The sequence below is a fragment of the Drosophila biarmipes genome, unplaced genomic scaffold (assembly GCF_025231255.1).
Source record: "Drosophila biarmipes strain raj3 unplaced genomic scaffold, RU_DBia_V1.1 ptg000007l, whole genome shotgun sequence".
NCBI classification, from domain to species: Eukaryota; Metazoa; Arthropoda; class Insecta; order Diptera; family Drosophilidae; genus Drosophila; species Drosophila biarmipes.
The window spans coordinates 1563559-1577603 of record NW_026114528.1 but is presented as its reverse complement, the minus strand read 5'-3'; positions in this window follow the sequence as shown (position 1 = coordinate 1577603).

The window sequence follows — 14045 nt, the reverse complement described above, 5'->3', positions numbered from 1 at the left end:
GAGCCGAGCGTGTTATGCACATATGCAAGCGGTCACTGCACGGAACATATGCTGTCTATAAAATAGACAGTTACCACCAAACAGCGCAAGATGAACGCGAAAATTATCCACTGGCGGAAGAGGTCTTAAAGCACAAAATCTACGTCGACAATATTCTTTCTGGTGATCAGACTATCTTAGGAGCACAAAACAAGACCTTACAAATCCAGAACGCTCTTAACCCGCAAATAAGGAATTGAGAAAATGGTCTAGCAACGACCTAGCGGTCCTAGGCCGCATTCATTCATCAGACATTTGCAATAAAACTTCACGATGCTGGGATACATCTGATACAATCAAAACATTATGATTAATCGCTCCTCTTCTCATTTCAGGAAATATAATTCTAAAGGAAGTGGCAATGACACAGCTACACTTCGAGAACGACCGCAATCACTTATTAGGATGAAACGACTAAGTGCCCAGTGGCACTTATATCGCTGGCAAATGGATAAGGTTTCATGTCAATCTGAAGGACATTATCAAAATCCGAATAACTTGCAGCATACGGTATACGCCAGACTTTAGCCACGGTTATCAGTTGCACGCTTTCTGCGACGGGTCCACCCCCACCGGATTCATAATTTTTCACCACTCTTATCACTGCAAAATCCGAAATCTCTTCAACGAAATCTCTCACGATTCCGATAACCGAGGCGCTGTACTGGCAACAAAACTGACTTAATGGGTAGAAGCAAACAATCATTGGAAAAACGCTCAAATCTCCGATACATACTGGACGGTCGCCAGTACCGTTCTCCACTGGATCAAAGAATATGTTACTAGATGGAAAACGTTCGTCGCTAATCGTGTTGCCTACATTCTGGAGCACAGCGATCCAAACTAATAGAGACATGTTTCCACGACAGACAGTATTACAGCGGGGTCTATCCCAATCAGAAATCTCCATCTGTGATCTCTGGTGGCACAATCCATCATAGTTCAGTCAACACACACATACAGAAGTACCGAACATAAAGTTTGATGAGCAGTCCCTTGCAGCAAAATCTCTACGGATTCGTGTTTGCACCCTACACCCAAGTTGACATTAATATCATTGAGCGGTTTTCGACTTGTACCAAACTTGTTCGAGTCATAGCATACATACTGCGCTTTTGTCACAACGCTCAATGGAAGAAAACCAGATCTCACAATCAGCTGTCGCCTGAGGAACTGGACAATGCAAATCGACGAGTCGTATAAATAGTGCAAGCCGAAATTTTTCAATTTGACATCTACGCGATCCTTGGAGAAAATCATCTTCCTCCTAAGAGCATCCTAAGGAATCTCACTCCTTTTCTCAACGAAGGCATTTAACCCGGTCGCGGTCGTCTTAAACATTCCAAGCATTCAATCATCTGACCGCAGCGTAATTTTTTACAGAGCTGATAGTCAGCTCAGTCGTTTAACTACTCTTACTATAACAGCCGTTCGGCACGGCGCCACAACTGAACAAACATAAAAATCAGATCAAAAAAATTACATAATTTGGTCTATTATTCCAAAATTTAAGTGTCCTGCCGTGTTATTCGGTAATCGGTATAATCGATATAAACATAAGTTGATAACGTCTGACTGAAAACGTGGTATTTGAGACAGTTTGGCAAACAGATGCTGGTAATTTTTATTGTTCTGCAACAATACAATTTATTTTAAAATGTTGGAAAGAAAAATATATAAAGTTTACTTACTCTTCAATATTGCAGAGGATCACGATTTCTTTCCGAATTCATCTAAGAAGAGTAAAGGATATACTAATTCGTCGCCCTTCCCCATATATGAAATCCGAGCCAGTAAAAAATATACTTAATTATTTTAAAATCTCAACAGGATATGTTGAGAAATGAAATCCCAATACAAAATGTACTATAAATAATAAAACTCATTTTGCGGATGAGATCTCATTTTCCGCAGAAGCGAACTTGTATTTATTCTTATAATTTTCTTTCCAACAAGCATATATCTTAGATCGAACACAGTATAAAATTAAATATATAATTCTTGGGCCGATCGCTAAATTCCTGTTTGCCTCAACCTTTACCTTAATATTGGAGAGATTACAAAGACAATGATTTTGTTGGGGTTAAAGTTTTATTGCAATCTTTTTCTGTTCTTGTAACATGTAATATAAGATATTCCGTATCGAACAGTCTCGATAACTTATGAGCATTTATAAACTGTTCAAGTTTTGCAATTAAAACTGTTCCGTCTCATTTTTCCAACACATATCTCTTGATTGTCTTGGGTAATTTTATTCTACCTTATATATTATGGTCCCCTTCCACTTACTCACTTCCTCACTCAAATTAGATCAGCTCCGGTTTCCAAATATTCTGTTAACTTGGATTTCAGAGGGTTATATTCAAGTGCCTCAGGTCCGTGATCTAGGGCTTTTGCTGTTTACTCTGTTTAAAATTGATCTTCCCTCTATCAAAACTCCCTCTCGTGTAGAAATGTAGGCCGATGACGTTAGACTTTCTTCATCATATAATAATATGGAGTCTGGTTACTGCTTGAAGTCAGATATTAATAAATTCCAGGAATGGTGTCATTACAACCTTTAGAGTTTAAACTATCCCTCTATAGTAACTCACTCTCGTGTACAAATGTAGGCTAATGACGATAGGCTTTATTTATCATATAATAAATAATATAAAGTGTAGTTATTGCTTGCAGTAAGATATTAATAAATTTCAGTAACGTTGTCATTACCTTTTGAGTTTAAACTATCTTAAAAGCAACGTCTATGGACCGAATACACTTAGTTAACGCTTTAAGTGCTCTCCTGGATCCAAAACTTAAACTGAACTGGGATCAAAACGTCAGTTTGCTTTCTTAACCGATTATATTTCTATTGATTAATTTGCCTACTCAAAAAAATCGTAGAGTTATGCCAGGTACTATTTTTATGCATAACCCTATTAAAGGCCATATTGATTCCGTTAATTTAGTAAACCACCTAACCTTTAATGATCCTGTTAAACTAACGTGTAATACTGTCTTATTAAATTGCCACGATGTACATCAAATTTTAGTTTGCACTAGCCTTTTCTTATTATAGTTAATTATAACGCTCTAAACCCTTTTATTAATTGAAAATTAAATTTAAAAAAAAAAAAGAAATTAATTTTTATTTACACAGATAAGTTAATCGACAACTTCTGACTTCAAAGCTGTTCCTGACTTCATATTTAATTTGCCTGCTTTTAAAAAACATTAAAACTTTGGCAATCTTTGTTTTTATTAAAGGCCGGACGACCCTTTTGATTTTCTAATATAAATATTGCCGCGACACAAATTAGGCGAAATGAATTTAGGGCGCACTGAAGTACACGCACAGGGGTGTCACCGAAACCGGCAACGGATTTGGGGACGGTTGGTTTGGAAACGAACCCACAAACCGTAGGTGTCAAAGAAATTCGACCGATTACCGAAAAATGAATAGGGCTGTATACATACACTTAATAACGAAAATTGAATAATTATCGATTTTTTTTACTTATTTGACCATTTACTTTTTTTTTTAAAAAAAAAGCGTACTTGTATTGAAAAAAAAAAGAAAATTTAATTTTCGAGAGCCCTCCCAAGCAGTGGTTACCAGAATGCGGTTGCCCAGAGTAAATCTTTTGGAAATGTCGATATTTTCGCGAATGAATCGCAACAGTACCTATGACCTATGTTTTACTTTTACTTAAATATTTTTTTCTTCTACATCCTCCAAAAAATAGGACTTTTTCACGACAGTGCTGCGTTTTTTAAGACATGTTTTTATAATTTTTCTCAATAACTACAATTTTTTTACCTCTAAATTTTTACTAGAATCAGGTTTTATTTTTAACTACAATACTAAGTACCGCACTAAAAATAATTCGTTAACACAACATTTCGACATATTTTCCGAAATTTGGTATTTAAAAGTTCGAGAAAATTTTTACCACTGTCAGGCTGGACGGTGTGCAGACGTTTCTTTACCTATTTTGTTCAAGATGGTTTATAAAAAAAAAATGTGTATTTTTAGAATTTATAAGTGTTTTCTTAAATAGAGTTTTATTATTAGCAAGCATTTGTAAGTTGGTTTATTTCATCAAAAAGACGTCTGTGACACCGGGATCTGCTTTCCGGGAATAATTTAGTTGGAAGGGAAAAAGGACGTTAAATGGAAACAAGTCAAACATATTTAATTAAAGAATATTTTTTAAAAATCGTAATGGTAAGCGCCGTGGTTTATTTGCGGCTACTCTTGTTGTGGTCGCCACGTGATAAATCCACGTCAATTTCGCTCTTCCGCGTCGCTGTCGCTAGCAGCCAGCTGCGCTGTGTTAAAGCTAACATCCAAATTAAGAGAAAATGCCTAACTCCCCTTTGAGGGCCACTGCTGTTGCAAGGGACTTCATACACGTCTCAATGGATTTGATTCGAAATGGCTAAGCTGTAAAAGTGTCAATTAGCATTGGGTCAACATACAAAATTTTTTCCACTTTTACCCACTTGTAAACAAATTCACTTGCGGCCAGTGGGTCGCTCTTTTTACCCTAGCAAGACTCCACCAAACCGCGATTCCACTATCATCCTTAGTTTAAACGCTGGCAGCTTATATCAGCCAGTAAACTACGTTTTTTTAAGAGCCTGGACCCGTCATTTTATCGCTGGACTGCATAAAAGGTGGTTCAAGAAAGAACCAGTATCATCAAGGCGGATACAACCAATCAATACAAACCATCATGCAACTCTACGCATTTATTAAAGACCAGGAGCGGTTCAACGCGACCTATTTAATTGTATGTTCTGATTATCGAAAGTTGGGACCAGGGGAGTACCACAGCTGACATCGCTGGTTGTTACCCCCATCAGGTCGTCAAGCAATATTCATACTAAAAACACTAACACACAAAATACTGTACTATAAAATACTAGCTACTACTAAATACTAGATTTTATAATGTTGCAAATTCCCTCTTGCTCCCTGAGCAAACATCCTCTTCGCATTTTCTCTGTTCACAATGTCGTGCATGCGCTAAAGAAATCGGAAGTTTGCATAAAAACGGACAGACGGACAAGTAGTTGAACATGACTAGACTGACTGTTCTATGATGCTGATTAAGAATGTACATATTTTCTTTATCGTCGCGGTAAAGTGTCCTTCGTTGCCTTAAAGGGAAATTATAAAAAAAAATCGATCTAATTAACATGTCAACATCAGGAAATTATTAAAATTGCTTGAGAAGAACATTAACTTTAAGTTTTAGGCAAAGATTCTATTTTATAAGATTGGAACTTTAAAGTTGATGGGTTAGGTAGACCACCTAGCAACTAGATCCCTATCCTTTAAGCGCCACCTCTGTATCATCTCCTTGGATTTTTCCAATCCATTCGACAAAATAACTCTATGAATGGAAAGTAGGCCTCAGAATCATAAACTATGCCACCAACTTCATGAAAAATAAAAAAATTATTGTCTGTCTCACATATACCAAAGACATTGTTTTCGCCTCAAAATTGGAAATACATCAACGGACTCCAGCTATACTATCGATCAAAGCACTTAGATCTTATCATCGGAGCCGACCTCATGACGGGACTCATCGTTCCGGAAACCGGAATCAGAACACCAGACGAACCTCTTGCACAAAATTCTCACCTAGATTGGATGATACTTGGCAATTTCCAGGATTCAATCCACACATTTAATATTCGCTGTCATCAAACCGCCCTGGATACCGAATCTCTGTTGTAGAATTTCTGCGAATCTGTCCCGAACCGATGACTTCTTCTTTAAAGAAATGCACACACGTCAACCAAAGTTTAGTCAGTCAAAGTTTTATGGTAAGTCTACCTTTCAAATAGAATTTTGATTCCACGATGGTCCTGGGAAAATCACATTCAGTCGCTTTAAATAGGTTTCTTCAATTAGAGCAGCGTTATAAACGGGATCCAGACAAATGGATTCGCTATAAGAAGCTAATTCGAGTATGTTTTAAATTGGGACAAATGGAGTATTTTTAAGTCAGGAAAAACTGTTGTTATCGCTCCCGACACTTTATTCTGAATGGTCTTTTGAATTAAATATAATTAAGCCTCGGGCCGCGACGTCTTTGGTGGTAGCGCCGCCTTTTGTATATAAATCTTTTTGTACAGGGCATAATAAACGAATATATATTGCCTATATGCAAGCGGCTCTGGTGAGAGCCGAGCGTGTTATGCACATATGCAAGCGGTCACTGCACGGAACATATGCTGTCTATAAAATAGACAGTTACCACCAAACAGCGCAAGATGAACGCGAAAATTATCCACTGGCGGAAGAGGTCTTAAAGCACAAAATCTACGTCGACAATATTCTTTCTGGTGATCAGACTATCTTAGGAGCACAAAACAAGACCTTACAAATCCAGAACGCTCTTAACCCGCAAATAAGGAATTGAGAAAATGGTCTAGCAACGACCTAGCGGTCCTAGGCCGCATTCATTCATCAGACATTTGCAATAAAACTTCACGATGCTGGGATACATCTGATACAATCAAAACATTATGATTAATCGCTCCTCTTCTCATTTCAGGAAATATAATTCTAAAGGAAGTGGCAATGACACAGCTACACTTCGAGAACGACCGCAATCACTTATTAGGATGAAACGACTAAGTGCACAGTTCCATCGCTGGCAAATGGATAAGGTTTCATGTCAATCTGAAGGACATTATCAAAATCCGAATAACTTGCAGCATACGGTATACGCCAGACTTTAGCCACGGTTATCAGTTGCACGCTTTCTGCGACGGGTCCACCCCCACCGGATTCATAATTTTTCACCACTCTTATCACTGCAAAATCCGAAATCTCTTCAACGAAATCTCTCACGATTCCGATAACCGAGGCGCTGTACTGGCAACAAAACTGACTTAATGGGTAGAAGCAAACAATCATTGGAAAAACGCTCAAATCTCCGATACATACTGGACGGTCGCCAGTACCGTTCTCCACTGGATCAAAGAATATGTTACTAGATGGAAAACGTTCGTCGCTAATCGTGTTGCCTACATTCTGGAGCACAGCGATCCAAACTAATAGAGACATGTTTCCACGACAGACAGTATTACAGCGGGGTCTATCCCAATCAGAAATCTCCATCTGTGATCTCTGGTGGCACAATCCATCATAGTTCAGTCAACACACACATACAGAAGTACCGAACATAAAGTTTGATGAGCAGTCCCTTGCAGCAAAATCTCTACGGATTCGTGTTTGCACCCTACACCCAAGTTGACATTAATATCATTGAGCGGTTTTCGACTTGTACCAAACTTGTTCGAGTCATAGCATACATACTGCGCTTTTGTCACAACGCTCAATGGAAGAAAACCAGATCTCACAATCAGCTGTCGCCTGAGGAACTGGACAATGCAAATCGACGAGTCGTATAAATAGTGCAAGCCGAAATTTTTCAATTTGACATCTACGCGATCCTTGGAGAAAATCATCTTCCTCCTAAGAGCATCCTAAGGAATCTCACTCCTTTTCTCAACGAAGGCATTTAACCCGGTCGCGGTCGTCTTAAACATTCCAAGCATTCAATCATCTGACCGCAGCGTAATTTTTTACAGAGCTGATAGTCAGCTCAGTCGTTTAACTACTCTTACTATAACAGCCGTATAGAGCATTTTCGGCACGGCGCCACAACTGAACAAACATAAAAATCAGATCAAAAAAATTACATAATTTGGTCTATTATTCCAAAATTTAAGTGTCCTGCCGTGTTATTCGGTAATCGGTATAATCGATATAAACATAAGTTGATAACGTCTGACTGAAAACGTGGTATTTGAGACAGTTTGGCAAACAGATGCTGGTAATTTTTATTGTTCTGCAACAATACAATTTATTTTAAAATGTTGGAAAGAAAAATATATAAAGTTTACTTACTCTTCAATATTGCAGAGGATCACGATTTCTTTCCGAATTCATCTAAGAAGAGTAAAGAATATACTAATTCGTCGCCCTTCCCCATATATGAAATCCGAGCCAGTAAAAAATATACTTAATTATTTTAAAATCTCAACAGGATATGTTGAGAAATGAAATCCCAATACAAAATGTACTATAAATAATAAAACTCATTTTGCGGATGAGATCTCATTTTCCGCAGAAGCGAACTTGTATTTATTCTTATAATTTTCTTTCCAACAAGCATATATCTTAGATCGAACACAGTATAAAATTAAATATATAATTCTTGGGCCGATCGCTAAATTCCTGTTTGCCTCAACCTTTACCTTAATATTGGAGAGATTACAAAGACAATGATTTTGTTGGGGTTAAAGTTTTATTGCAATCTTTTTCTGTTCTTGTAACATGTAATATAAGATATTCCGTATCGAACAGTCTCGATAACTTATGAGCATTTATAAACTGTTCAAGTTTTGCAATTAAAACTGTTCCGTCTCATTTTTCCAACACATATCTCTTGATTGTCTTGGGTAATTTTATTCTACCTTATATATTATGGTCCCCTTCCACTTACTCACTTCCTCACTCAAATTAGATCAGCTCCGGTTTCCAAATATTCTGTTAACTTGGATTTCAGAGGGTTATATTCAAGTGCCTCAGGTCGGTGATCTAGGGCTTTTGCTGTTTACTCTGTTTAAAATTGATCTTCCCTCTATCAAAACTCCCTCTCGTGTAGAAATGTAGGTCGATGACGTTAGACTTTCTTCATCATATAATAATATGGAGTCTGGTTACTGCTTGAAGTCAGATATTAATAAATTCCAGGAATGGTGTCATTACAACCTTTAGAGTTTAAACTATCCCTCTATAGTAACTCACTCTCGTGTACAAATGTAGGCTAATGACGATAGGCTTTATTTATCATATAATAAATAATATAAAGTGTAGTTATTGCTTGCAGTAAGATATTAATAAATTTCAGTAACGTTGTCATTACCTTTTGAGTTTAAACTATCTTAAATGCAACGTCTATGGACCGAATACACTTAGTTAACGCTTTAAGTGCTCTCCTGGATCCAAAACTTAAACTGAACTGGGATCAAAACGTCAGTTTGCTTTCTTAACCGATTATATTTCTATTGATTAATTTGCCTACTCAAAAAAATCGTAGAGTTATGCCAGGTACTATTTTTATGCATAACCCTATTAAAGGCCATATTGATTCCGTTAATTTAGTAAACCACCTAACCTTTAATGATCCTGTTAAACTAACGTGTAATACTGACTTATTAAATTGCCACGATTTACATCAAATTTTAGTTTGCACTAGCCTTTTCTTATTATAATTAATTATAACGCTCTAAACCCTTTTATTAATTGAAAATTAAATTAAAAAAAAAAAGAAATTAATTTTTATTTACACAGATAAGTTAATCGACAACTTCTGACTTCAAAGCTGTTCCTGACTTCATATTTAATTTGCCTGCTTTTAAAAAACATTAAAACTTTGGCAATCTTTGTTTTTATTAAAGGCCGGACGACCCTTTTGATTTTCTAATATAAATATTGCCGCGACACAAATTAGGCGAAATGAATTTAGGGCGCACTGAAGTACACGCACAGGGGTGTCACCGAAACCGGCAACGGATTTGGGGACGGTTGGTTTGGAAACGAACCCACAAACCGTAGGTGTCAAAGAAATTCGACAGATTACCGAAAAATGAATAGGGCTGTATAAGTTAACTAAGTTAACCGGGCGACGGCAATGACCGATCGTCCGAAAGCTCGCTCCGGCCAAATTGCTGACACAGCGTCTGGCCGGAAGCCCGTGCATAGCCGGCAAGCACTACCCATTGGAGTGGCCGCTATGAGTCCCTTTTTATGTTAGCTTTAAGTTCAGTTCTCATTTTGATTTTAAAGAATAAAGAGCTAACGCTCACGAATTGAAACTCCGGCCATCGCCGTATTTGATTTATTGAATTTACACCCAGTCTGAGTCTCTAGGCCAGCGGGCTAAAAGAGGGCAGTTACCCTCTCAACCTAATCGTCATACTTCTACTGTTGATGACACAGGCCAACCGGCCACTTACAACACACGCAGCAGCTGGTATTACCAGCTACAACTACGGTCAACCGACCTCCAACTACAGACGATCAGCCAGCCAGCTTCACCCTCTCTACAGACGGACAGCCAGCCGGCTCACGGATTAATTAATTTCATAATTGGCGCCCACGTTAAAATCACCCACCTAAGTCGGGGAAATCATGTAAGTGAGCACTTCTGTTCCGAAAATTTTCCGGCATCTGCAGTGGTAATATTTAAATACGCTATATTTTCTGCAGCTCCGTATTAGAGTTTCATGTTAACATTTTCATAAATAAATATACTCATTAATTGTTTGACAATTTCATAAGTGATATTATTTATGTTTTTCTTTGTTTGCATTTTTTTTTAAAAAATAAAAAAAAATTCTTTCAATAAATATATTGGTGCCGAATATTATCGCCAACATAACTACCAGACTACATATTTATCACCCAGCCAAGACGCAAAGGCGCCGACGGGAAATAAATTTATTAATTGTGCATTTATTGATATATTTTTATTGGCGACGGATACTGTCTCATTTAAATTTGTGCATTAATTTACCCCTTATACGTAGTCGTCTTTTTGCTTACACCTAAATTCTTTGTGTTAGCTTCGCAACAATCGTGGGTTTGTTTTTGTTTCCATCGCTTACCCACTCCACTACGACACTCGAACTTGACACCGCGACGTTTGTATTCCGATTTTGTTTAGCTTCGCTTCTTTGTCTTTCAGAACGGCAGCTTAGCCACCACGAATCTTTACTGTGTCAATTTTTGTTGTTTATATTTTCGTTTGCCATAGCGGAGACCCAGTCCCCGCGATCCCCTTCCCCTTGTCACTGCTTGGCAAGGCAACAGCTCAGTTTTCCAACGAGTTACCATTGTTACCGAGCGGCATCTCAGCCCCCGCGGCCCCCTCGCCATATCCGTGGGCAAGACCGCTTGAGCATGCATTAAATCGCTGGGCCGATTTAGCTTGCACAGCTCCATATGAGCAACCCATTCCAACAATATAGGAACAGCAAGCAGGTCCCCAGTGACTCTGAATCCGAGACCGAAGGGCCGGCAAGAACTTCTACACCGAAAAGTGTAAGCGTCGGCTCTCCCTCAGACAGAGACATGGCATTTAACCCAGATCAAATAAAGGCGGTAGTAGAGGCTGCCGTCAACCATGCCCTACAAGCAGCGGCTACTGACAGCCAGCGCAGGGAGAATGAGTTGCGCAAGACTATTCAACAACTGGCCAACCAAGTAGCGGCGATACAGGTCGCACCCACCCCAACAGTAGCTCCTCAAATTAAAGTTTATACACCCATAGACATTGATAGCAACGTCATTTGTAATGAGCCGCTAGACGCCGTCAAATGCCTGCCCGAATTTTCGGGTGCCCAGGAAACATACGTCTCCTGGCGGCAGGCGGCAGTAGGCGCATACTACATTTTTAAGAATTTCGTAGGAAGTTCACGCCATTATCAGGCAGTTATTATAATTAGGAGCAAAATAAGGGGCCCGGCCGATGCAGTGCTATCCTCTTTCGGCACAGTGCTTAATTTCGACGCGATTATAAATCGACTCGACTTTACTTATAGTGACAAGCGGACAATGCATGTCATAGAGCAGGAGATGGGCACCCTCAGACAGGGGAGCCTCTCGCTTCTACAGTATTATGACGAGGTTGAAAGGAAGCTCACCCTCCTCACCAACAAAGCGACCATGTCGTACGAAGCCTCGGCTGCACAAGTTTTATGCGAAAAATTCCGGGATGATGCTCTTCGCGTATTTATCTCTGGATTAAAACGCAGCCTCACAGACGTCCTCTTCGCGGCGAAGCCCAAGGACATGCCATCAGCACTTGCCTTGGCTCAGGAGGTGGAGGCGAATCATGATAGGTATACCTTTGCATCATCATTTGCAAGAAGCCAGGAAGATAGGGAAAAAAAACAATTTCCTAAGGCGCAAGAGCGTCAGCAGGACGCCCCTCAGGCGAGTTCCCAATATAATGGCGGTAAAAATCCCCATTATACTAAGCAAAACAAAGCACAGGTGTACCCTGCTCCACGCAGCGGTAGGCATCATGGAGACACTCCAGAACCCATGGAGGTGGATCCATCATTGTCTAGGATGCTTAAACCATCACAGGCCCCGGCATACCAGAATAGGAAGCCGGCGGCATCCGATAAAGCCAACCCACAAAAAAAGCAAAGGGTTAACCACATTGCCCAAGGCGCTGACAAAATTGGTGATACGTACACCACAGCGGCCTCTAGCGCGGCACAAGAAATTGAAGACGACGCTATCAATGAATACGACTCTGATGCCATAAATTTTTTAGGGAGAGGTCCCTGCTACCCGTCATCAGACGAAGAGTAGCGGGGATTGACATGAGATTTCTAGTCGATACGGGCGCGGCCAAAAATTTCATCCGACCATACGAAGGGTTAAAAGGCGTTCGCCCGCTAGAATCTCCATTCAAGGCTCATTCGATCCATGGAGTCACCACCATCACGAAGAAATGCTTCGTGTCAATTTTCAACTTGAAGGCCACATTCTTCATTTTACCAAACTTGTCCGCTTTTGATGGAATCATCGGCTTTGACCTTTTAAAACAGGCAGGGGCGTCACTTTGTCTGGCCTCCGGCCAGCTCAAATGGGGCGCGGATGTAGAGAACATCGATTTTCATACATGTCCCGATGTAAATTTTACTGAGGTGGACTGCTCAGATGCACCACCTTTGGTCAGAAAAGAATTTTTGAAAATGCTCAGCGACAGGGAAAAAACCTTCGCAGACCCCAATGAGGCCTTGTCCTACAATACGTCGGTGGTTGCCACCATCAGAACTATTGATGAGACGCCCATTTATGCCAAACTTTACCCATATCCAATGGGGGCAGCTGATTTTGTAAATGGCGAAATCCAAGATCTGCTAAAAAACGGCATCATCCAAAAGTCGAAATCCCCCTACAATAACCCAATATGGGTTGTAGACAAAAAGGGCACCGACGAAACTGGCAGGCGGAAAATGCGTTTGGTATTGGATTTTCGCAAACTAAACGAGAAAACAATACCCGATCGATACCCCATGCCGAACATCTCGATGATATTAGGAAACTTAGGCAAGGCCAAGTATTTCACAACCCTGGACTTGAAGTCCGGTTATCATCAGATCACGCTGGCGGAATGCGACCGTGAGAAAACTTCCTTTTCCGTTAACGGAGGAAAGTACGAGTTTCGCAGAATGCCATTTGGATTAAAAAATGCAGCCAGCATTTTCCAAAGAACAATTGACGACATACTGCGAGAGCAGATTGGCAAATTTTGCTATGTCTATGTTGATGATGTTATCGTCTTTTCGGAGGACGAAAACTCCCACATTCGGCACGTGGATTGGGTTCTCAAGAGCCTACACGATGCAAATATGAGGGTATCAACGGAAAAGTCACGATTTTTTAAGAAAAGCGTTAACTTTTTAGGTTTCATAGTCACCAATAACGGGGCTACCACAGACCCAGAAAAAATAAAAGCCATACAGGAATTCCCAGAGCCTAAGAACGTTTTCGAGGTTAGATCATTCCTTGGCTTAGCCAGCTATTATAGATGCTTCATAAAAGATTTTGCATCCATAGCTCGGCCCATCACTGATATTTTGAAAGGGGAACTTGGAAGTGTCAGTAGGCACAGATCCAGGAACATCCAGGTGCAGTTCAACGAGCCCCAACGGCTGGCTTTCCAAAAACTGCGTAACATTCTGGCTTCCGAGGATGTCATCCTTAGATACCCCGACTACCAAAAGGCATTTGATCTAACGACAGATGCCTCAGCGTACGGCATTGGCGCAGTCCTATCCCAAGAAGGGAGACCCATAACAATGATCTCTAGGACCTTAAAAGACAGGGAAGTTAACTATGCTACCAATGAAAGGGAGCTGTTAGCTATAGTTTGGGCACTGGCCAAATTACGCCACTATTTATATGCAGT